General features: G+C 44.1%; 1 long non-coding RNA gene across 1 annotated transcript in view; it reads left to right on the forward strand.

The window, feature by feature from the left end:
• The first annotated feature begins 408 nt into the window (after positions 1 to 408).
• The window catches only part of LOC135268343 (uncharacterized), an 83,167-nt gene continuing 58,757 nt past the window's right edge, over positions 409 to 24,818 (forward strand). The window contains exon 1 of the long non-coding RNA XR_010336656.1: positions 409 to 565. This is a non-coding gene — a long non-coding RNA (uncharacterized LOC135268343). The remainder of the gene's footprint in view (positions 566 to 24,818) is intronic.

Here is a 24,818-nt window from a genome sequence, read left to right on the forward strand (position 1 = left end):
GCCTTCGTTTCCCTTTGAAGCCACATTAGATTCCATAGTCCACTATCTCAGTCACTATCTTGCCAATACCCTAAACTTACTGGCCTATTTTTTTCTTTCATCACATCCACCTTCGGGTGAGGGGGGAGTCCTAGAATAATTCAACTGCATACTTTCTTCTTTATGTCTCTCGCTAGCCAGTAAAGCATGACTAGAGAGAAATATCCCAGCCTTAGCCTGCACCCAGTCACCACCTTCTCAAACCTCCTTCACCCCTAGGGAATCTCACTGTCCTCCTCTTGTCCCTCACCCTTCTGTCTCTGAAACTACCATTTTTTTCCATTTCTCAAAGCTTTGAGCCCCCATCTCATCCCTCACTTCAGCAGATGGTTTTGTTCTTACTTCACAGAGGAAACAGATGCCCTCTGGTGGCAATTACCTCACTTCCTGCCACCGGCTCCTATAAACCAACCTGCACCTGCGCCCAACCTTTGCTCTTCCCATCTGGCAAAATGGAAGTGATGTCTCTCCTCCTGCAAAGATCAAGTCTCTTCTCATGCCATGGATTCTGGCCTTCTCAGGAAAGGTACATGATACACCCTCCCCTTTTTCTATCTTTGAGCTGTTCCTCTCTAATGGTTCTTTTCCATCAGCATCTAGACATGTTCCAGTCATGCCCATTCTTAAAAAATTCTATTCCTGGACCCCAAATTTTCTGTTCAGTTCTACTCTTTTTCTCCCCCCTTTCACTCCTACACTGATTGGAAGAGTTGTGCACGGTCACCGTTTGCCCTTATTCATTGCCTGTTTGCTTATCGGCCTCCTCCAACTGGCTTCCTTCCTTACTCCTCTATTGGAGCTTTTTTTGCAGAAGGACTCAGCGACCTCCATGGACCTAAGTCCCATGGGTACTCCTCAGTCTTTGTATTATTTGACCCTGAAGCAGACTTCAGCGAGTCGACCCTCCCTTCTTTTGGGAGAAGCTATTTTCTTGGTATCCAAGCTACCACACTCTCCTGTGTTGTCTCCCTCTCTGGCTCTATTTCTCTGTCCCTTTGCCAGCTTTTCCTCTTCCATCTGACCTTTACACGTTGGAACTCCCCAGGTTCAACCTTAGGACCTCTTCTTCTCTCACCCTAGCTGCTTAAATTGCCTCAACCACTTGCATGGCCTCGCCTCTATGCTGAGAGCCTTCAGATTTATACAACAGCCCAGACTTTTCTTCCATCTCCCGAGCCATGCAAGTACGTGCTTTGCACAAGCACCTCCTACTAAGGTTGTTCAGAACGACACTGCCTTTCCTAATGTGCTCATGATTTTTGCATTTTCCCCTCCAGATCCACTCTCCAAGGCTCACTTGGTTGACTACATCCACTGGCTCCCTTGCCTCTAGCTTTGCCCTGGGTTTGGCCTCTGGGGATCCCGGGTGGGAGACTGGAAATTAAGGAGAGTGTGAGGTCAAAGTGATTTTTCCCTCAGCTCCCTTTCTGTGAGGTTGCCATGGGCTGTCTGAGTCTCTGCGCTGAAAGTCACTGCCTCTTTTCTCTTGATGCTCACTCCATGCTGGGTCTTGGTTATCACCCTCTCTTGGGATTTCCCTGTGCCCTATCTGCACCACTGTAAACACCTCTCTCTTTCAGTTATCCTAGTTTGGATATACCACCTGTTTCTTGCTGGTAATGTGACTGATACAGTAACTGATACTGGAAGTTTCACTAGGAAATAGACCCTCAAAATGAGATTTGGGATTGGTTTGATCATGTTTGAGGAGCTGAAGGATAACCTTGTGGGAAGTGGGGAGGTTTGAAGGATGAACATGGATACTAGTAATCTGCATGCAGTAGCAGAGGATAAGTATTTCAGAAAAACCATCAAGCTGGGTTTTTCCTCTGCTCTCTCACTACAACACAACAGTGAGTATAGAAGAAGACTTCTGTGACCAAATGTCGGGGGGATTCAGTTCCTCACATATCAAGCAGTGGACATCAGCTGGGTGTCTTCCAGTTAAATCTGACACTACCTGGAAATAGTATCAGATCCCACAGGTTGAGAGCTCAGTCCTCAAGACTGCAACTTCCCCCCAATCTCCCCACATACCAGCCACAAGTCCTGGCCTCCAGAACTTCTGAACGACCAGCTTCAAGTTGAGGTTCTTAAGAACCTCACTTTGGGTTCCATTAATTTGCTGGAATGGCTCACAGAACTCAGGGAAACACACTTACCAGTTTATTACAAAGAATATTATAAAGGTTACAGATGAGGAGATGTGTAGGGCAAGGTATGAGGGAAGGGACGTGGCGCTTCTATGCCCTCCCTGGGCACACCACCCTCCAGGAACCTTCGTGTGGTCAGCTATCTGGAAGCTCTCCAAACTCTGTTCTCTTGGGTTTTTTGGAGGCTTCATTACATACATAGGCATGATTGACAACTGTGTAGAAATGTGATTGGACAAAAGGTGCATGATCTAAACCCAGCAAAGCCTGTCTGTTTGGCCTCTCTGTGCACCACTCCTTCCTCTAGGCTATGGGGCAGGACTCTCTCTGGAATGGAGGTTTTTTTGACCCACAGTCAGATTAGAGTCCTGCCTTGGGCATATGAAAGAAGGAGAGGAGAAGGTCAGAGAAAGAGATTCTGTTTCCTGAGGTCTAAAGTGCCCCAACACTGTAACAAGGACTATGGGAGTTAGGAGCCAGGAACTATGGATGCAAACCAATATATGTATCATAATACCATAATAAGACCGGGAGATCAAGTGACTGTGGCTGTTTCTGTCCATTTTTTGCTGCCGTAACAGAACACCACAAACTACGTAATTTAAAAGGAATAGAAGTTTATTTGGCTCATGGTTCTGGAGGCTGGGAAGTCCAAGATTGAAGGGCTGCATCTGATGAGGGCCTTCTTGCTGCATCATAACATATTGGAAGGCATTAGAGGGCACACAATAGAGGGCAGGAGAAGAAACCAAATTCTTAAGATAACTAACCCATTCCTGTGATAACTGCATTAATCCATTCATTAGGTTGGAGCCCTCATGACCTAATTACCTCTTAAAAGTTCCACCTCTTAACACTGTCACAATGGCAATTAAATTGCAACATGAGTTTTGGAGGGGACATATTCAAACCGTAGCAGTGACACTTCATTGTTCTGTCAAAGGTAGTGATTTTAAAGATTATGGAGCCACCTGGCTATGCCTTACAGTTACAGAGAACATATACAGGCAAAAAGATAAATTAAGAGCTATAGCTGGCCGGGCGTGGTGGTCCATGCCTGTAATCCCAGCACTTCGGGAGGCCAAGGTGGGTGGATCACCTGAGGTCAGGAGTTCAAGACCAACCTGGCCCACATGGTGAAACCCCATCTCTACTAAAAATACAAAACAATTAGCCAGGCGTGGTAGGGCATGCCTGTAATCCCAGCTACTGGGGAGGCTAAGATAGGAGAATTGCTTGAACCCAGGAGACGGAGGTTGCAGTGAGCTGAGATGGCACCATTGCACTCCAGCCTGGGCAACAAGAGTGAAACTCTGTCTCAAAAAAAAAAAAAAAAAAAAAGAGCTATAGCTATACATTGAATAATATTTGTGTGTAGAGTCAAGCCTCTACGGAAACCTTGAGGGGATCTCAATAATCTACAGTTGTTGTAGTTCACAGTCAAGCCCTGGGCCTCACTGCAAGGGTTGCAGAATTTCTGTGGCAATTAAAGGTTCAACTTTGCCAGGTCTCTGATACTAATGAAAGGCACTCGTACTCGTGGGACATAGATAAGGCTGAGAACTTTGAATCCTAAATTTCCCGAAGACCTCTTTCTGCAAAGAAATGTGTTTCAGTGACTACCCCTGGAGCCGTTGCCTCAGGAGCTGATGCCTAGTCTCAGACCCACTCCCTCTCTTCTTTTTGCCTCCAGTTCTATAACAAGAATTAGATTCCAACATAGCCCAGAAAGAGAGAGGTTAAGACCTGCTCCGGGATGATATAGCCTATCCACTGAAAGAGTTACGAGATCTTGACAAATGGGAGCCGGAGGAGTATGTGTCAGGGGGAGATTCTGAGGGTGTTAGAACAAGGGGGGAGCTATGTAAGGGTCTATTAGGCTAGTTTACGGACATGGGACATCATCTAGGATTCACAAGTCACTCAAGCACCAGGGAGTTGTGTTTTTAGTCTACTAGATTGACTAATCAAACCCTGGAGTCAATGATGGCCTATGGTTATTTGTGTTGAAATTGTATAACTTCTCTGGCATGGAGTGAAACAGTGGTTCCCATAGGGTGGTTCTTGAGTGAACAGTATCACCTTGGAAACCGTTAGAAATGGAAATTCTCAAACCTCACCCCTTTACTTCCCTCCAACTCTGACGGGGGCAGGCCTGGGAATGTGCTTTCAAAATGAATCTAATGCCTATTAAAGTTTGGGAACTGCTTCGGTAAAGCAAATATTAACGTGACAACGAATCATCTGGGGATCTTGTTAAAATGCAGGTTCTGATTTGGCAGATCTAGGGTGGGGCCTGAGATTCTAATGAGCTCTCAGGTGATGCAAAGATGCTGCTAGTCTGTGAAGTAGCAAACTATAGGAGAGAAAGGAGTCTGGAGGCTCAGGGAAATGTGAAGACTGGACCTATGACTTGCAGCCTGTTCAACCATTACCTAACCATCTGCCCTGGGAAGACCAGAAGAGCACTTCACCAAGGCAAGAAAAAATGCACTGGTAAGGACAGCATCAGAAGCTTCGAAGGGCTTTGAGGTGACTCCCCTCTGAAGGCCACAGATAGCAGTGGTGATGCTGCCATAGAGTTGGTTTCCATGGTCTTAAAGATTGTGGAGCCACTAGACACAAAGTTAATGCAGCTTTCTTAATAAGTCATGAGGCTAGAGAGAGAATCGGTGTTTTACACGCAGGGATCTGCGGCAATGACTAATTGAGCACCAGATTGCTAGTAATGAACTGAATGGGCAGCTTACTATGTTGCTTTTGTATGTATCCAGGGAGAAAAAGTCTCTCTCTGCTGGACTGATCAAACTTGCATCTTCATTGTGGGAATACATGACAACTTATCCATTTCCCAGACCTAAGCCAGTTCACAGACCCAGAACCCTTTGAGGAAAGGACCCTGTAAATTCCCCCAAGCCTGGAGGGACCAGTGACTATTTGTCAGGGTGGCTGGGTGCTGGTGAAAGAAAAATATCCAGCTGTTTTGGGATAACTTGATACTGAGCTTGTTATAATAATTGCTAGAGATCAGAAATGCTGTCTGAGTCCACTTTCAGAGTAGGGCTACAGAGATCAGATGATAGTCTTAGCTGGAATTCATCTAACAAGGGGTTCAGTGAAACCCCCCCATGTAATCTCCTGCCATCGATTTTTTTTTTTTTGAAACAGGGTCTTTCTGTGTCACTGAGGCTGAAGTGCGTTGGTATGATCATAGCTCATGGTAGCCTCAAACTCTGGGCTCAAGGGATCCTCCCACCTCAGCCTCCTGAGTAGCTGACCATGCCCGGCTAATTTTTTAGTTTTTATAGAGACAAGGTTTTACTATATTACCTACACTGGTCTCAAATGAGGTCAGGAGTTCGAGGCCAGCCTGGCCAACATGGTGAAATACATGTCTCACCATGTAAATACAAAAATTAGCTGGGCATGGGGTACATGCCTGTAATCCCAGCTACTTGGGAGGCTAAGGTGGGAGAATTGCTTGAAACTGGGAGGCAGAGGCTGCACTGAGCCGAGATCACGCCATTGTACTCCATCCAGCCTAGGTGACAGAGCGAGACTCGTCTCAAAAAAAAAAAAAAAAAAGAAAAGAAAAGAAAAGAAAGAAAGAAATTCCTTCTGTAGGAGCTAGAATTACACCTCTTCTTTTCTACAGGATTCTTTATTATTTGTATTTCTTCTTCTGGACCTAGTCATCATGTTCTCTGCACAAAACATTTTAGTGGTTGGCCTTTTATAGCTAACCATAACCATTTTACAGGTAGTTTTACACAGTTGTGGGTATTACCCTTTATCTGTTGTTCTACTGCTTGATCTTTGCAACACAAAACTTTTAGATTTCTGTGTAATCACATCTGTCACATTTTCCTTTAAGTCTTCCTGTCATGTTTGGAAAGAGCTTTTTTACTTTCCATCCTGGTTTTATCCTTATTTTATTAGAGTTGGGATATACATATTAGTATGTAAATCGCCTCGAATTCTTTTTGAAAGAAGCAAGGGCTACGTAGATCCTATAAATAAGTAAATATGCTTATGAGACATGAGAAATAATTTTTATTTATTCATAGCCATCACATTTCTTGAAAAATATAATTCTTTGCTGTGCTGTATATATTTTCAAGTGATGCCTGAAAGAGTAATTATATTATAACTTTAAAGGATTATGAACACCAAAGGGAAAGGTGCTGTTTAAACACATTGCTAATAATATGTTTGCACATTTTTAAACTGCTCAAATTACATTCACGTGGATCAGCAGCATGACTTGTACTGGCTTCCTCTGAGTAGGACAGAGAGTGAGAAGAGTTCAGATTATCATTGCCTGAGAAGTTGGTTAGGCAAGGGATTCATTTATCTTGCTGTGGACGAATGAAGAACTCACCATCCAGCAATTTATAGTTGATCACGGTTGTGTTGCCTAATGGTGGGGTGCAAAATGATGCAACATATTTGGTTAAAAGACAAGCACAAACATCAGAGTGTTTAGTAAGAGCCAAAATTTAAGTTAGCATTCACAACAAAAATGAAGTCATTTGGAAAAACCAAAAAGGAACAAAGAAATAAAAATGGAGATTTAGTCCACATGTCATGGTTTGATGTTTCCTTGAAAAGAGTGGTCAGAATTTTTGAGCCTAAAGCAACCACATATTAAAGTAATTTAACTAATTTAGACATGTTATCCACTTACCACAAAGAAAATAAATTATAGGAGGCTCTAGACTGGTGTCTAAAAGGCCAATTCTCCTAAAATGGAAGGATATTGATGACTCACATTATGTAATCGGTACAGTATGTCAGTCCTAGTGGTCTGGCTGACCAAGGAAAGCTCCGGTTTCAAAGGAAAGCGCATTTAGTAAAACTCGGTATAATTTTTTCCTAGAACTACTTCGCTCAATTATGGCAAGACAGATTCTACTAATCACAGGCTGCAGAGACTTGGAGATTGAGCATGGTTTTTTGGATTGAAATACTTTTTATTATATGTGTTTGGTCTTCTGCAGTACCTTAGGGGAGATGTGTCAAAGAGGCTAATATGATTTCTTTCTTTACTTCCTATATGTAAGCATTTAAGTGATCATGATACTGGAACAAACTTCAGTGCCCATTTAGTCAATTCCCTTCATTTAATAGAAGAGGAAATAGAAGACGAAAGGTTGTGCTTTTCCTAAGGTCATGTAGTGAGTTCAAGGCAAACCCTGGATTATACTTGGGTCTTCTGACACCCAGACCAGTTTTCTTTCTTTTGTAGAAAAATTCATGCTCCAAAAGTCCAGGCTGACCCAATATTGGGTAACTCGGACATTTTCATAATTTTTCTAGATATAAAGCTATGTTGAGTTATTTCCATTGAACAATGGAAATACTCTTCCAAGTAAAAAATGGATCTGAAAACTAGGTCTCTGAACCAAGCGGTTAAGGCTTTTGTCATTTTTTTAAAAATTTATTTCTAGAGAAGACTTTGAGTCTTTGTTTCTGATGCAGATCAAGATGTAGCAACCTGTTGTGGAGAACCTTGTCCCTTGCCCCTGTGCTGTCTCTTTTTTTGGTGGCTTTGTCATTTGGAACAATACCTAATGGGCTGGAGGCTGAGGAACTCTGAGTTGAGGTAGGAGTGCCACTTAAGAGTGGGAAAGGGTGCCTAAATGCCGAATGGAGCACTTTAAAAGTTAGAATTTGCTATTTTCCTTTCTCTTATCTTTTTTTTTTTTTTTTGAGAGCAATGAAGTCTTGCTTTGTTGCCCAGGCTGCAGTGCAGTGGCACCATCACGGCTCATTGCAGCCTTGACCTCCTGGGCTCAAGCGATTCTCCTACTTCAGCCTCCCGAGTAGCTGGGAATACAGGTATGCACCACCACCCTTTGCTATTTTAAAAATTTTCTGTAGAGATGAGGTCTCACTATGTTGCCTGGGCTGGTCTTGAATTCTTGGCCCCAACTGATCCTCCTGCCGCAGTCTCCTAAAGTGCTGGGATCATAGGTGTGAGCCACTGCACTCAGCTTGCTATTTTCTTTATGTATTTTGAATCCCATACTTTTTGTCCTCAAGTCTCAGACATTTGCGTAGGCCTTTAGAAGCTCATACCTGGAAAGGAATCCCATACCTGGGCTGTGATCTTCCCTGCTACGTTTCCACAGTCTCCACCTCCCACCACCTCCACCCAGGATCCCCTCACACAGGTTGTACCACGCTGCAAGTGAATCATGGAGTGACTCAGACATGCCAAAAATGACAAATTAAGAAATTTTGTGTAACGCACAGTACCATCTTATTCAAGTCCATTTGAGAAGCGGTGAGCAAATCAGCTAGGCCCTTATTGTTGATTTCAAATTCCCTTTCCCTGCTCACCCTATAGGACCAGGCCAGTTTCCTTTCATCCTCCATAGCTATTAACGCGATAGTGTGAATTTAATGCTGTTGAAGGAAGGCCTGTAGTGAACATATGGCATTTTTTGGCTACTCAACATCCATTCCTCCTTCCTGATGGCATCTGATTTTTTTTAGGGAATTACTTATTCTCATGGATGCAGCCTTACTGGGGTATAAATCCAGGTGGTTTTTGATGGTTTTTAATAAAGTTACATACATGTCTACTCTATGAACCAAAAATCCCACTGCTAGGTATATGTCCAAAAAAAAAAATGAGTGCATATGTTCACAAAACATTGTACAAGAATGTCCCAGCAGCTCCCCACCATGGAAGATTGTGAAGTGGCCAGATTCTGCTTCCTCCAGCCCTGAGGGCAGGCATGTGGCCTAAGCTCAACCAAATCTGATGAACGCTTCTGGATCTCTGAACCTCGAACAAGTGACACAAGGATGACAGAAACAGTTAACAGGGAAGCACAGTGATCCACTGAGCTGCCTGCTCCTGGCCTTCTGGATCCTTCCGGTTCCTGCTCATCTCTAGGCCTGGCTGTCAACACTGTCTATTCTGTGGGTACACAAATATCCTTCCGTACATTCCCACTTGATAATATTAGGTTGTCATTAAAATTAATGGAATTACTTTTAATGGCAAAAGCCACAATTACTTTTGCACCAGCCTAATAGCTCAGGCTGGTCTCTGTTGCTGGCAACCAAGTATCCTGGTCTGAGCTCACTTTCTGACTGTATCATCAGACATGGGTCTGCAGTATTGTCTTAACACCCCATCTGGAGTGTTATCCTAGAATTAGCATAAATTAGCCATTTTCTCCACTGGTGACACCCTTCCACTACCCCCAGAATTGGCTTTCTTTTAGTTGGTACTGATACAAGATAAATAATATTTCTCTAGCTTTCTAGCCCCACAGTTTCTTGTTATTAAGATGAAAAAAAAATGAAAACTCATCAGAACTCCACTTCCACATCTGTCGCTGATAGAAGGCCTCTATTCTCCTGCAGAGGACCCCCAGCTCAGGAATCTGCCTCTCGTAGCAAATGTATTGCAAAATTTTCTCTACCAGAATAGCTAAAATTGAAAAGACTGTCCCAATGTGGAGTTATTGCAACTCTCACACATTTGCTGGTGGGAATGCAAAAGGGTATAATCACTTTGAAAATCTATTTGATGGTTTTTAATAAAGTTACATACATGTCTACACTATGAACCAACAACCCCACTGCTAGGTATATGTCCAAGAAAAAATAGTGCATATGCTCACAAAACCTTGTACAAGAATGTTCTGGGAGCTTTATTCAAAATAGGAAACAGCTTTATGCCAAACTGGAAATAGCCCAAGTGTTTATCAACAGAAGAATGGGTTAAGATGTTGTAGTAAATATGTACCATGGAATACTAGGCAATAATAGAAAAGGACAGATGACTGATCTATGCAACAACATGCATGAATCTCAAAAATATTATATTGAGTCAAAAAGCCAGGGCTCCTTATGGCTCCATTTATATGAAACTCAAGGATAGGTAAAACTATTCTAGGGTTACAGAAGTCAGAAGAGAGGTTATTTTTGGAGGAATATTGACTAGAAAAAGACACAGGAGCCTTCTAGGGGCACTGGAAATACATTTAATCTAGGTGGTAGTTACATGAGTATATATGTATCTAAAATGTATTAAATTGTACATTTAAGATTTGTAGACTTTATTGTATGTATGTATGTTATAGTTAAATGAAGAAGATTTAAAAATGGGAAAATGACTATATGGACATCAGCAGTTCTATAATGTCAATGTATTTTGTTAATTCTACACCCAATCAAATTAGATTTATGCCCAAACCCCACTGGGAAGGTTTGAAACCTTCTGCCCTTTCCTCTCCATTCTTTGTTTGCATCCAGGCATTAGGAAGCAAATCTTTTCCCCTCTGGGAGTGCTTTTATGTTCAAAGGAAGACCATTGGGAGAAAGTAATGATTAACACAAAGGAATGACTAGGTTAATGGTAGGCTTTTAAGCTCCAGTAGAGGAGATATTTTGGGTCAAGGGAGCGGCAAGAGAATCTTCTGGAGTATACCACACTAAATGCATAGAAATGAGTAGTAATCTCCTAGTAGACACAGGATCCATTGGTGCAACCAACAGCCTTTGCTGTTTCACTCCTGTGATGGAAAAATCAGCCTACTTGTTTTCAACAGACAGGAGGAAGGGTTTGTCTTCTGGGGCCAGTCTTTTCCCTTAAAGCTGGCAGTGAGGATGAGAGAGTTACCTGGGGCAAAGCAAGCAGCCTTCCCCCCACGTTGAATACCATAACAGAGAGTAGGAAAAGGAGAGGTGAGCTCAGGAAACACTGTCGTAGGATGAAAGTGGAAAAATACAGGAGAAAAGGAATACGGGCAAACACCCAAGGAGGAGCAGGCAGACAACACAGCAGAGGGCTGGGGAGTCCAGCAGAAAGCACCATGAAAACAGACGGGGCAAGTGGAGGAGGCTGCAGCCTGTGACTCTCCTTGTTTCCTTGCCCCTCATGGAGCAACTGAGCAGAAGTGGCCTCTTGGTTTCTTCTTTTAAGTCTCCAAACCCTCACTCCCACCTCTATGCCTACAACAACATAGGCATTTTCTTAAGGCCTCATCTGATCACATTATTCCCTAGATTAAAATTGAGAACTCAACATTGCCTCCTTAAAAAAATCCGCTCTCCTTAATGTGTCCTACAACAGTCTTTTATGACAGGTCCCTGCTTCTCTAGCCTTATTGATTTTGTGAATAATGAGTGGATATGTTTAGTAAATTTTAGTTATAAATTCTCTTTACAGAATTTGGCTGTCAAGTTCCACTTTAAGAACCCTAGGAGGATATTGGTCGTATTTGCACAACCCAACTCCAGGAGGACGCTGTGACTGAACACCTGTCTGTGCAGCAGGTGCCCTGGCGGGAGCTGATTCCACCCACCAGGCCTATATTGTTACCCACTGAGTGAGGCAGGAGGTTGGGGTTACCTAATAGAGATTTGAATGAATGACACCATCACCCAATGACTCTCATCAAGGCCCTTGCATCTGACAGAGAAAGTCCTCTCTTTTATTGTCCAAATCCTGGCCACCCCTCAAGGCCCATTTCAAATATCACCTTAGGCTCAGGAATAAGGCTTTCTGGTATTTTGGCAGCATCTCTGGTTTGTAGGGATGAAGAAGAATTTGGTACTAGAAGTTGACAGGCCTTGGCATGAGGGGGTGCAAGTGGTCCAAGGTCCAGTCTTCAGGACACACAGCAATCTGTCCCCCTGCTGGGGCATAGAGGCAGGTAGTTCCAGCAGCAAACAGTAGCTGAAATTGAATGACGACTCTTGTCAGGGTGGTTCTGGGTGACCATTCCTTTACAGCAGGAACCTGCCTGGGGATATGAAACTAGGTTCAGGTGCCTGAGGTAAGATACAGGCAAGAGAAAGGCAGGTGTCTGGGCCCCAGCCTGGGTTAGGAATGTGAGTCATGCTGGCCAAGTCAATCCACCAGTCATGGCTCAGGGCAGGCAGGAATTCTGTGGGTCTCCAGGTGTTAGAGGCCCAGTAGATGATGCTGCATCCGTGAATTATCAAAAGATGCTTGATTCAGTCTGACCAGCTGCTAGATTGGCAAGGCTAAAGTTATTCTGGCCAGTGCTCAAGAACTAGGTGTGGCTTAGCTTGAGGGCAAATGGTGCAGTGAGCTGCAACTGCTTCCAGTTGGGGAGGCAGGGCCTGGACCTCCTCCTGCCCTCCCCGTGATATGTGTTGGCACCTCTCCTCACTTAGTCCATGTGCTCCTACTGCAAACCACCCCCGCAGCATGAAGCACAGGGCCAGGCACACGCAGGAAATGAGAATTCAGTTGGATGTGATTGCATGTAGGTCCTTGGCAGTGCAGGCCTTGATGTGTGCTAAGCTCTGTAATCCAGCCCTCTCCCATAGTACTGATAGCACTGATGAGGACCCCTCTTCCTCCGTGTGCAGTAAAGGGTAGAAACCGCCACTCTCCATTCTTGCTGGGAGGTAGCCTGGGACCAATAAAGACATGGGGGACGGTAAGTTATAACCCATGCGTCCCTTCCCCTGCCGTCTCAGGGTCTATTCCTTCTTCCTTTGTGCCCCCAACATCAGTGGAAAATCTTCATCTGGTTGCCATGGAGACCAGCCACTGACTTCAGAGTGCCTGTTTATTAAAGATGAAAGTAATGTATGCCTGGTTAATCTGAGCAGCTGTCAGAGAGAGATTCGGCTGTTAGTAAATGAAGTCACTAATTTTGAGGCATGATCCCTCATTTAAGAGAGAGAGACAGGCTCCTCTCCATCCTCTGAGTGGAGCTGGGTAGTGGGGATAAGGTCTGCCCTAGGCAAGCATTTCTTGTTCAGGTTTTTGTGTTTCTTTTATGACGAGTGTGGTAAGTGTACTTCTTTCTCCCCTTATTTCCTACTGAAAATATATAGCCTTTCAGTAATGTGATAGATTAATTAGGCTTTGTGGGCAGGCCCAGGAAACCCAAGCCCTCCGATGACATCATTTCCTTTGGAAAATGCATTCTGGATTCCAAGCCACCTACTTACAAATGAGGTTGTGTGTTTATTCATTCAACAGTCTCCACCAGGTGTGCTAGAGGAAAAGAGGTGGTGCTCACCCACACAGTGGACTTGATGTGTTTTATGTGTGCTTAGACAGGTGGGAGAGAAGCCGTCACCTTCCAAGGGGGTCCATCAATTCCATGGGGATGGTGATGAGTTGTGTGATCTTTAAAAAACTGGTCCATTTGTTTTTACTTTTTGTTCTTTTCATTTGTTCAGTAGTAAAATCTGAGAGAAAATTTGAACTCTGAGATTCATTATAATGATTCACCAAGTACTTTCTGAAATCAGCCAAGTCACCTGCGTTAGTCCCTGCCGGGTTATGAAGGGGAGCACAATCCCGCACTGCAGTGCATTGAGATGAGCAAACCACCCAGGAGTGGTGCAGGGAAGAGGCTGCTGGCAGCTGGCCCTCGAGTGCGGAACCAAGGTTCCAGCTCCAGCGAGCTTGTGATAGTCCAGCCAAGTCTCTCACCCTCTCTGACCTCAGTTTCCTCAACTGAAAATGAAGGAAGGAGCAAGCCACTCTTTTCCAATTCAAAATATTCTTTTGTTCATGAAGGAATCTGTCAGTGCAGAAAGGGCTCCTAACCTGGCACAGCTGAGCAAGGGTTAACGCTGGTATAGGTTACCATTAAGCAAGTACATCCTGTGCCTCTGGTCAAAGATGTCTCAGGCCAAAGCAGGTACTTGTCTCTAGTTAGTCTGTCTGCATCAGCACCCAGGCATTCATGTGGTGGTCTCGGCAGGAGCTCCCACCCTGTTTTTGCTGAGCTGCCTGGTCCATGGGAAGGAAGACACATGCAGCTAAGAAATAGAAAGTGGGTATTGTCAGTGCCTTCAAGACATGGGGCATCCAGAACCCGGATCAGCCAAGGGCTCCAGAAAAGAAGCTTTGCTACAGCAGGCATCAGAACTGCTGCTAGCTAATCTCCTGAAGCATTTATTTCTCACCCTCTCCATGACTAGAGCAAGTAAAACTGTGGCTGTCTGGTGCCACTGTAATGCTGTTTCCTCCTCTGAGTTCATCCTGGAACCATTTTCTCCCATAAGACATGCACAGGTCTTATGTTTACATGTTTCACTGAAAGAAATTTGAATTCCACTGATGGGACACCAAGGTAGGTCATAAATGAGACAGAGTCTAGCTCTGTAGCCCAGGCTGGAGTGCAGTGGCGTGATCTCGGCTCACTGCAACCTCCGCTTCCTGGGTTCAAGTGATTTTCCTGCCTTAGCCTCCCAAGTGGCTGAGATTACAGGCACCTGCCACCATGCCCAGCAATTTTTTTGGTATTTTTAGTAGAGATTGGGTTTCACTGTGTTGGCCAGGCTGGTCTAAAACTCCTAACCTCATGATCTACCTGCCTTGGCCTCCCAAAGTGTTGGAATTACAAGCCTAAGCCCCTGCGCCCAGCCATAAATGAACACTTTAAAAACACATCTTTAAAAAAATAATTTTATGCCAATTGTACAAAACAGTAGGTGAAAGGAAATAATATTCATTTGTTTATCCATTCATTGGTATAACAAATACCTATTGTAGGCACTTATTATGAGCCAGGGATGGTTCTAAGTATAAACCTGCCCTCGAGGATGATATATTAATTTTTCTTAAAAGCAGCTTTATTGAGGTATACTTTCTATAAAATAAAATTTACTCATTTTAAGTGTGAATTTTGATGCATTTTTGGCAAATGCGCAGGGTAGTATAACCACCACTACGATCAAGATAGAGAACGTTTACATCACCCCAAAGTCTGCCTGGGCTGCTTGCTGTCAGTCTCCTACCCTCCCCCAGCCATTGGCAATCACTGATCTGCTTTCTGTCACTACAGTTATGCCTTTTCCAACATGTCATATAAGAAGCATGTATTTTAGCAGTGAATACAGCCAAATGAGTAAATAGACATTTGCCTTCCCAAGTGAGGCAAGAGCTTTGAAACGAGACATACAGGCTGTGCGATGGGAGCATGTAACCTGAGAAGAGGCTTCTAAGGTGAGATCTGAAGGGCCAGTAGCAGTTTTTTAGGTGAAGAGTGAGAGTAGAGAGCGTTCCATGCTGTGGGGCTTCTATATGCAAAGGCCAAGAGGAGACAGACTGCAAGGCAGATTTATCTGGGACCTCCAAGTTTTCACAGCTCAAGGATGGAGTAGGAGGGGGTAGGAGTGGCTAGTCAAGACTTTAAAGAGATAAACCAGTTCAAACAAAGAAGTTTTTTTCTAAGCATTGTTTGACCTTTCCCAGTGGGGAGCTATGGAAGGATCTTCAGCAGAAAAGTGACAGGATCAGATTTGCACTTAGAAGCATCACTCTCCCTGCATGTAGGGAACAGATGGAGGGCAAGGCAGGAGGTAGGGCCCCCATTAAGAGGCTGGTGCAGTGATCCAGGTGAGAGATGCTCGGAACCGCCGCCAGGGGAGTGGCAGGCAGTGAGAATGAAGAGAAGTGGGTAAATATGGGAGAGATGTAGGAGGCAGTAGTAACAGGACTTAGTAACTCACTGGATAGTGGAGAGGATGCGAGAGAAAGGCCTCACAGAGGGGTCCTTGGTTTCTAGCTTGGACGCCTGGGTGGAAGATGGTGGCATCAGTGAGACAGCAACTTCAGTGGAGCAGGATTGGAGGGGTGGGGAGAAGAGACGATAGGTTCTGTTTTAGACATGTTGAATTTGGGGGTGTCTAAGAAGATGATGTCCAGCAGACAGTTGGGTGTTCAGGTCTCAGGAAAGAGCTCTCCACGGAGCTTATTCTTCTCTAGTCTCTGTAAACAAGCTTCCAGGTTCTTTCTTAGAATTTCCTTGCAGAAAAATCAAAGGATTTGTCCTGTCAAGTGGAACCCTTTTCATATGAAGGGAATTGGCTTCTTGTGTAGTTCGGTCTAGAGAGATTTGTTTCCATGTTACAAACCTTTGAAGAGCTAGGAAAATGTATTGATGTCCAACTTTAGTGACGTCCCCTCTTCTTTCCCAGTACAATCAATCTATTGATATAATAATCTTGAATACCTTGCAGATGAGGAAAGAAAAACGGAGTCAAATGGGCACACCGAGGCCAACCAGATCTGAGCTTTCTAATCTTAAATTGCCAGGCAGTGTGGATGTTATGTGTCTAATAACACGGGTAGATTGTATATGGTTGTATTTATAAAATGAAGCCCGTAGAAACGTTTCAGTAAACAGAATCCTACAAATGAACTAAATGTTGAAGGAAAATCTTTTCCTTGCCATCCTCTTTTTCGTTTTTAAACAGAAAGATACTAAAGAAGCTGTATTAGGGCTTTCAAGAGAAATAGAAGCAATAGGATATATAGATTTATATATTGGATCCTATATATAAATATAGGATATATAGGTGTATATATCCCATATATAGATATCAGGTATATATGTATCTATATATCCTATTGATCTATAGATCTATATGGATGTATATATCCTATATATATACACATATACCCTATCTCTCTATATATCTATATCTGTATATGTGTGTATATATATCTCTATATATAGCCTGTATCTCTCTGTATATATATAGTGTGTATATAAATATATATAGGATATATAGAGAGATATAATATATAGGCCTGATAGATATACATAAGCCTGATGTCTGAGGCCAGAAGATAGATGCCCCAGCTCAAGAAGAGAGCACATTCACCCTTCCTCTGCCTTTTGACGCTACTTGGGTTCTCCATGGATTGGATGGTGCTCACCCACATTGGTGAGGCAGGTGTTCTTTATGCAGCTACCAATTCAACAGCCTCATGACACACCCAGAAATAATGTTTTACCAGCTGTCTGGGGCAAACCCTTGGCCCAATCGAATCGACACATAAAATTAACCATCACAGAAACCCATTTCAATGTTTTTTTGTTTTATTAAAGGAAGACTGGAGAAACATAATTGTTGGTGCTGCCATTCGGGCCAAGAAGGGCTGGGAACCAGACACAGTGCTGTTTTAGGGCGGGGCAGAATTATGCTGAGGGAAAAGGTATTGTCACTCTTTAAGGCCAAGGAAGCCACAATTTTTAAAGAAACCTCTAGAAATTCTACCTCATAGAAAATAAAGATAAACTTCTGTAAGAAATTTCATTCCTTTCCAAATACACAATCTGAAATGTAGAAGCCCATTCCTTGATGGTTCTCATAGATATTTAGTGTGACTGAGGGGTCCGTGGATTCACAGCACTCAGGCCAGGCCTCTCCTGAGTCCCTTTCTTCAGCACAGAGGGAGTGACTCACAACTCTCTACCCCCAAAGGCATTGTCTTCTCATCTCAACAAGAATCCAGCACCAGTGATTTTATCAGCACGCATCACTAGCTTTCCATGGTCTCAAGTGAGACTACTCTTAAGTGATCTGTGTTTAAAAAGTGCCTTTCTCTTTTGCTTCCATAACTAAGAGGATGAAAAAAGACACTCATTCCCTATATAAAAGCTGTGTATTGTGAGCAGTCGTCTTGCCTGGCTGAGAATCCTAGGATCTTATACGTTTGACTCTTTTTCTCTGCTCTCCTTTAGGCTGACACACATAGCCAGCCCTTCTGTTTATTAGCCCTCTGAAGCTATTTGAAAATATTTTTGCTTTCATTACAACATAAGTCACGTTCTTCTTGCATCTGCTGCTGCATTTTCCAAAGGGGTTATGTCAAGGGAAATTCAACACTCACTTTTCTCATTATTTGCTCACCAGCCTGCTCACTCATCAAAAGACCAGAGTTATTTGATACTTCAGAAGATTATTTTCCCCCTTAGGTGATGTGTCAAGGGAAGGGGAGCTGGCCCCAGTGTCAGGTGACTGAGTTTTCTTCGCATTTCTACTGTTGACTCAATAAATGCCCTTGGGCAAGTCACGGAGCCTCTTCGTGCTTTGGCCTCTGGGGATAAAATCTGCCAACTGCAATGTGTGTATTTGAAACTCAGTGCCCTCTGGGATAAAAATAGGAGGGGACCAGGTGTCCACGTGACTCCAAGCTGATGGGAAGAGGATGACCATAGGACCACAAAATGTCCTTGAGCTATAAATTCTGTAATAGGGTCAGGCCCACCAGTGGCCTTTAGGCATTTGTCCAGTGGTGTATGAGATAGGTTCTAGCACTTGAATTTTTTTAGCAGAAAAGAGGCACTGTGTCAGCCTCCCACCCACAGATATTCTGTCTGCTCTGTGTCCCTGCTTCTCTGCCTTTCCCAACCATATTACTCACCACTGGTTGTTATTACTTGCTTGATCACTTGTCTCCTGGTCTGTAAGCTGCTTGAGGGAGGGGCGCATGTCTGCCCTATGCAACACCGTGCCCTCAGTGTGGTGCATAGCAGCACAAGCCTGGCACACAGAAGTTATGGGAGAAACACTTGCCAAGTGGACAAATGAATCATGCTGCCTGGCCTCTATAGAAATCCCTTTTCTGCATCATTAAGGTTGCCTATGCCTGGCCAAGAAGTAGTGAGATCTGATTAGCCTCATCTCCTCATAACCCTACTTCCTATCATGTTATAATAAAAGCGGATCTCAGCCCAAATGCTGGCGCACATACATATTTATTAGTAAGAAGATCCTAAATAGTTCATGCAGCTGGTTTTGTAAGCTTGGCAAATTTCCAGCCCTCTGACCTTTTCGGTGCTCTGTCCATACTCTATATGAAAGGGTCTCTTAAGAGTGACAGGACAGTATTCTAAAGACCAGATTTTAATTGCACCAGGTAACCGAATTGTCTGAATTCATAGCTGAACACAGGACAAGGTCAGAATCACATTTCTAATGCCATTTAGAAAGATGACGAGTGAAGGGCTGGCCAAAATCTTACACCCAGCTTATGTAAGAGTAGAGATTGTCCCTAACGCTTTCCCCAGTTCACTTGTCTTGAAGACCGTTAGGTTCAGTAGTAAAAGCCCATTTCTCACTTCCTTCATGTTAATTAACTGACCGCTAATTTTACCAATGAGAAGCCATTTTTATCACTTATTTTGTTAGCCAATATTCTGCGGTTGACTCCAGATAAAGACAGTTAAAGTACTTGGGGTGACCACCTAAATACATTTTTTCATGGTGAACTAAAGGAAGCAACAGAAGCAGCTCAGACCTTTGAAGAGTGATTAAAAAGGCCCATGACACCCTGCTCCTTGAAAATGGAGAAGAGGGTGACTTAACCCTGCAGGGTTCTTTTCTTCACATGTTCTTACCAACACTCAGGGAGATTCAGTCTACTAGCTGGCTTCTGCATGTGGACCTCAGTCTGTGGGCTGTAACTGGGAGTAATTTACCATCTGGGTTCTCTTACAACCTCCTTGGCTATGTAGGTGATTTCAGGCCCAAGGGAGAAGATATCAGATGAGCCCAGAACATTTTGGTTCCACTGACTGAGGTTCCTCACCTCCCTCCCTTTGTTTCTGATAAATACATATGTCAAGGTCAGCTGAAGAGTCATCTGTGATGACCGCCCTGAATCCTTACTCTCTCCTCTGAGTTTCTGTCTTCTCTAGCCTCTTAGCCATGTTGCAGGTGAGGTCTCTGGTTATTCCACTAGGAATCTTTTGTGTTGTTGTGACTGATATGTGTCCTCAGAGTTGTGTCAGCGTTTTCCCCTATTCACACATGCACACACATCCCCCCACATACACACACCCACACACCACACACGTTCTATAAGACTGAGCCTCTATTTCTGGTGTCTGCTTAGCCCTCCAGTTTCGCACTGGGATTAGTGGTTTTCTCCAAACTTCAGACAACTTGAAGATCCTGCCTAACTTTGGTTGCTCTTCCTTGTCAGACTGGAACCTGCCCTCAGTACAATCAATCACTGGCTCTTGGAGAAACTACCACCCTGAACTATGCGTGACAGGAGCACTGTCATCTCGGAAAAACACAGCCACTTTAAGTTCCAGCTCCCTTTCTAGCCTTATGCATTTCAAGGAAATCACTTCTCTTCTAACTACAAGCAGCCAGAAAGAGCAGACAGTAAAACACAGATAAGACAGCTTGGGCACAGAGGGAGGTGGGGGGAAAGTCTCTTGGGTAGCTGCCAAACTTCACCCCAGTAAAACAGTGGGCCTTAATAAGCACATTCCTTTCCCTTCAGGTGCACTAAAACAGGGGAGCTCAAAGCAGACTCGGGAGACATGCCTGCAGCTGCAGGAAGATGTATGGGAACAGACACACCACTCTCCCTCCCAGATAAGCACAACAAAGAGACATAGAAGCAGTCCAAGCCTCTGATCAACTCTCCCACCCTGAATCCTTAAACACTCTTAGTCTATTAAAGAGTATGGCTCTGACCTAACTTGGTCAGAAGTCTCTCCTAGGTTCAAAATAAATCTGTTAACTGTCGAGCCACCCTTCGTGTTTCTCTCCTCTTTCTTTAATTCTTAAAATGCCTTCCTGATGGCTGACTGCCAGGAAACCCCTTGGATACAATACTCAGCCTGAAGCTACTAACTCTCCTGGGTGTTGCCCTCCTGGCTACCCATGGAAGAAGAGCAAGCCCTGTTGACAAGAGATTCCCCCAGCCCTAATCATACCTGGTTATGGTTTCTCTTCTTTCCCTACCATCTGTGCAGCCATGCTGGCCCAGTGAATTTGGCTCATAGTATTATCATAGCATAAAGCTAATTTTATATGTATTTCTTTCCATGGTAAACAAATTATTCACATTATTTGTCATTCCCACTAACCCTGCTAGAAACAACCCAAAGGAGCAGCTCTAAGTGAGTCTACTTTGCCCTGTATGACCCTGTCCCTAGAGCAGATTGGTTCAGGGTTGACACCTAACAAAAAGACAGCCAATCAGTAAGTTGGCCCGCAACTTTTCTCATGACCTGACGCACACATAAAAGCTTGGTAAACATCATTTCTTCCTTGGAAATTTAAACAAAGAAAGGTCAAGAAAAAAAAAAAGACTTGGTAGGATGCTTTGAAACAAAAATATGAGAATTGGAGCTACAAGAGGTTGTAAGAAGCCCTGGTTACAAAATATTGAAACTATGGGCAAGCGTAGTGAGGGTGGAGAGAAGAGTTTCAGGCCAAGGGAAGGAAGCAGCTCAGAGGAGACTGAGCAAGGCCAGTGGGCACAGCCCCCCAACTCCTGCCACAGAGCCCTGGAGTCTCCTGAAGCCAGAGCAGCTCCCCAGTCCCAGGGCTGTGAGGCCTGTGCCTTCCAATGCTTCTTTCTGCCTTCTGTGGAAGACCAACTCCATTACTGTTCCACATTTATTCTTACAAAACATCTCCCTCCTGAGCTAACCTAGCTGAGTCTGCTCCTTCTGCTCCGAGAAAACCCTCCCACTTTACTGGATTCTCTCTGTGTGCAGAGATGGTGACATATATCTTTGTAGCTTTTTGCCCCTAATATAATACATCATAAAAGTAAGTGATGAGTTCTCAGTAAATGAATGTTGAAGAAATGAATTTTTGAAAGCCCAAAGGAACAGACAAGTTCATACACTTTCTGTTATGTTGCAATGTCTTCGGTTTGGCTTTCTCAAAGTTGAAAAAAAGATGGCTACATTCCTAGCATCCCCCCAAGCCTTTTCCTACTCCATGAGTTTAGAGATGGACTGCTAATTTTAAACAATACAAACCTATCATCAGATTCAAAATCTCCCTCAAGAGGATAAACTCTCTGCTCCTATTCTCAATCTAGTTTGTTGAACTGATCAACACACACATACACGCTCAAAATTATTTTCCTATATGAATTGTCCTCAGTGTTTTTAATACCTGAGTTTGTGGTTCTAATTGTCTGATTGATCTAAAAATTAACCAGAACTGGTTTGAGATCATCTTCCTGCTTGGAGGTTATTTATCAATTCATTCTTTTAAAACATTGTTTAAAAAGTTAATTTATTACAAGGAAGTAGTCACCTTTTCTTCCAAAGATATATTAAAAATCAATTTGGTTATGAAGAGAACTTTTGAACTTGGAGTTACTGAAAATTATTTACCATTGGAGGACTACGTACTGGTCCTAAGAACAATGATAAAAACCACGGCCCCAGCTCTGGCAGCTGCTGGGCTGGTGGCAGAAGCTGCCTCATCTGCTTTTCCCCCACCCTTCTGGGAGCACTAGTAGCTTTGACTACACACAGCTATCAGGAGAGAGAGAGGTCAGCCTAGGCCAGGGGTTGGTCACCAAACCTTCACTGCAAAGGGCCGGATGGTAAATATTTCAGGTTTTGTGGGCCTCACAGTCTCCATTGCAAATATTCCATTGTACTATGGTCGCACAAAAACAGCCATAGACAGTATGTGAAGGAATGAATATGATTATGTTCCAATAATTCTACGGATGCAGAAATTTGAATTTTATATAATTTTCATGTGTCCCAAACTATTGTTCTTCTTTTCTGCCATTTAAAAATGTAAAAACCATTCTTGCCTTGTGAGCTGTATCAAATCAGAGGATGGGAACATGGATGCAGGTTTGGGGTCCCTGCTTCCTACCCTAGCTGAGTGCTGGGGGAACTGGCTGTAGAATAGATGCCTCAGATCAACATGGGGGGACTCCCTTCCCACGGTGAGTGCTGGAGTGACTGTGAGCCCTAGTGAAGCTTCATGTGCCCCAGGGTACCAAAGCAGCAGAGCAACGGTGGCCGGTGGCTGAGGGGCCTGGACAGAAGGCCCTGGAGCCAGCTCTGTGACAGGCCCCTACAGATGATAAGGACAAAGAGTCAAAGTTCCTGAGCCTCCATTTCAAAGGAGAGAAGCGGCTGATGGCTGGCCAGCAGATTCAGAGAAGGATGAGTTGGAAGGAGAGATCTGCCTGGACTCTGTAACCAGAGACCATGGCAAGACAGGGTCCCCTTAGCTGGTACAGCAGGGGCAGCAGCTGATGCCCAAAGACTGCACGGTGTGGAGGAGGCTGTCCTCAGAGGAGAAGTGGCCTGCCTCCACTCCGCTGGGCTCCCTAGAACTGGTGAGGGGTAGGAGAGAGGGTACTTACTGTCTATTCATGCTAGAGGTATGGGGAGGGTTGTATACATAAAAACTCTGAACTCTCCAATGCCAGAACTAAAATGGAGTGCATCTTAGAAGCAGAATCCACCTTTCTTTAGAGAACATTTTAATCCACAAATAAGGGATATTTAAAAGCCACAGAAGGCTAGGTATTGTGGCTCACGCCTGTAATCCCAAGGCTTTGGGAGGTCCAGGAGTATAAAACCAGCCTGGGCAACATAGCAAGACCCTCTCTCTTAAAATAAAAGCTACATCCATCTCTTCCCACTGGACCAGGGGCCTTCTCAGATCAGCTGCAGGATGACTGACCTCCCAAGGGACTGCACATTCTGTATGAAACAGGGTGTCACCAGGCAACAGCAGGAAACCCAACCAGCCGCTGTGCACTGGACACTTCTTACATGGCGATGACGTTACTTTGGAGAGAGGTAGCCGCACTGAAGTACTCCCCTTTCTTCAGGTCAGCTTCTGTGACCTAGAAGAGCTCTGTGAGTAGGGCTGTGGCCTCAGGAGGATTATTTCACAATCCCCTCAAAGTATTTGTTCAAGTTTAGAACCAGTGAGGCCTGGAAATAATAAAATCATCTACATTTGTCTGCCATTAATTCACTTTCACGAAAAGCAAAACTTTTGGTTTCTTTAGGCCTCAATTTCTTTTTCTTTTTTTAATTTATTTATTTTTTGAGACAGAGTCCCACTCTGTTGCCTTGGCTGGAGTGCAGTGGCACAATCTCAGCTCACCGCAACCTCTACCTCCCGGGTTCAAGCCATTCTCCTGCCTTAGCCTCCCTAGTAGCTGGGATTACAGGCGCCTGCCACCATGCCCTGCTAATGTTTGTATTTTTAGTCGAGATGGGGTTCCACCATGTTGGCCAGGCTGGTCTTGAACTCCTGACCTCAAGTGATCCACCTGCCTCGGCCTCCCAAAGTTCTGGGATTACAGGTGTGAGTCACTGCGCCCGGCCTATACCTCAATTTCTTCCTGCCTCATTGTAGTTATGTCATATTTATTTAATTCTCTAAGTGCCTCCTCAATAGATTTTATTCTACTACTGAAATCCAGTCTGCAGCAACTAAAAGTTGTATAGTGGATATGAAATTTATATAACCACCATAGTTCAGTATCTCAGGGGTAAAAATAAAATGGGACTTTATTTCCTTAAAACTGAACCTATCAATTCGAGATAACTTTTGCTTTAAAACTCAGACTCTGTGACTCAATAGTCAATTTCTGGATCTTTCCCCTCCTCCCAGGACATCTTCTCCCTGAAGGCTGTCGCAGTTCCTATGCAGAGAGAGAGGGCACTGCAGCACCCAGGTGCTGGTGAGAGGGAGTTTCTGGCTCACACTATTCTCTGCCTTCCATTGGCATTGACTCAGCCGAAACTTGGCACGCCTTGTCCTCTTAGTCATGCCCTGGCATCTACCACTTGTGTCCAAATTCACCATGGCCTCACGTCACCAGGCCCACACATTCTCAGGTTCCTTTGGCTCTGCAAGCCTGTGGTGCTTGGCTGCTTGGGCACGCTTGGGCACGCTTGGGCATGCTTGGGTACTTTCTTTTCCTCCTGCTGGGTATTGGGGGGGCTTCTGAGACACTGACTTCCTTGGTCTCTCACTCGGTCCTTGCCAGGTGGGGGCTTCTCTTACATACTTTCAGAGCCTCTGGCTCACACCCAGGGAAGCAAACCATAGTTCCCTCTG

The sequence above is a fragment of the Aotus nancymaae genome, unplaced genomic scaffold, assembly GCF_030222135.1.
Source record: "Aotus nancymaae isolate 86718 unplaced genomic scaffold, 86718_ANA_hifiasm-v0.15.2.pri h1tg000040l, whole genome shotgun sequence".
NCBI classification, from domain to species: Eukaryota; Metazoa; Chordata; class Mammalia; order Primates; family Aotidae; genus Aotus; species Aotus nancymaae.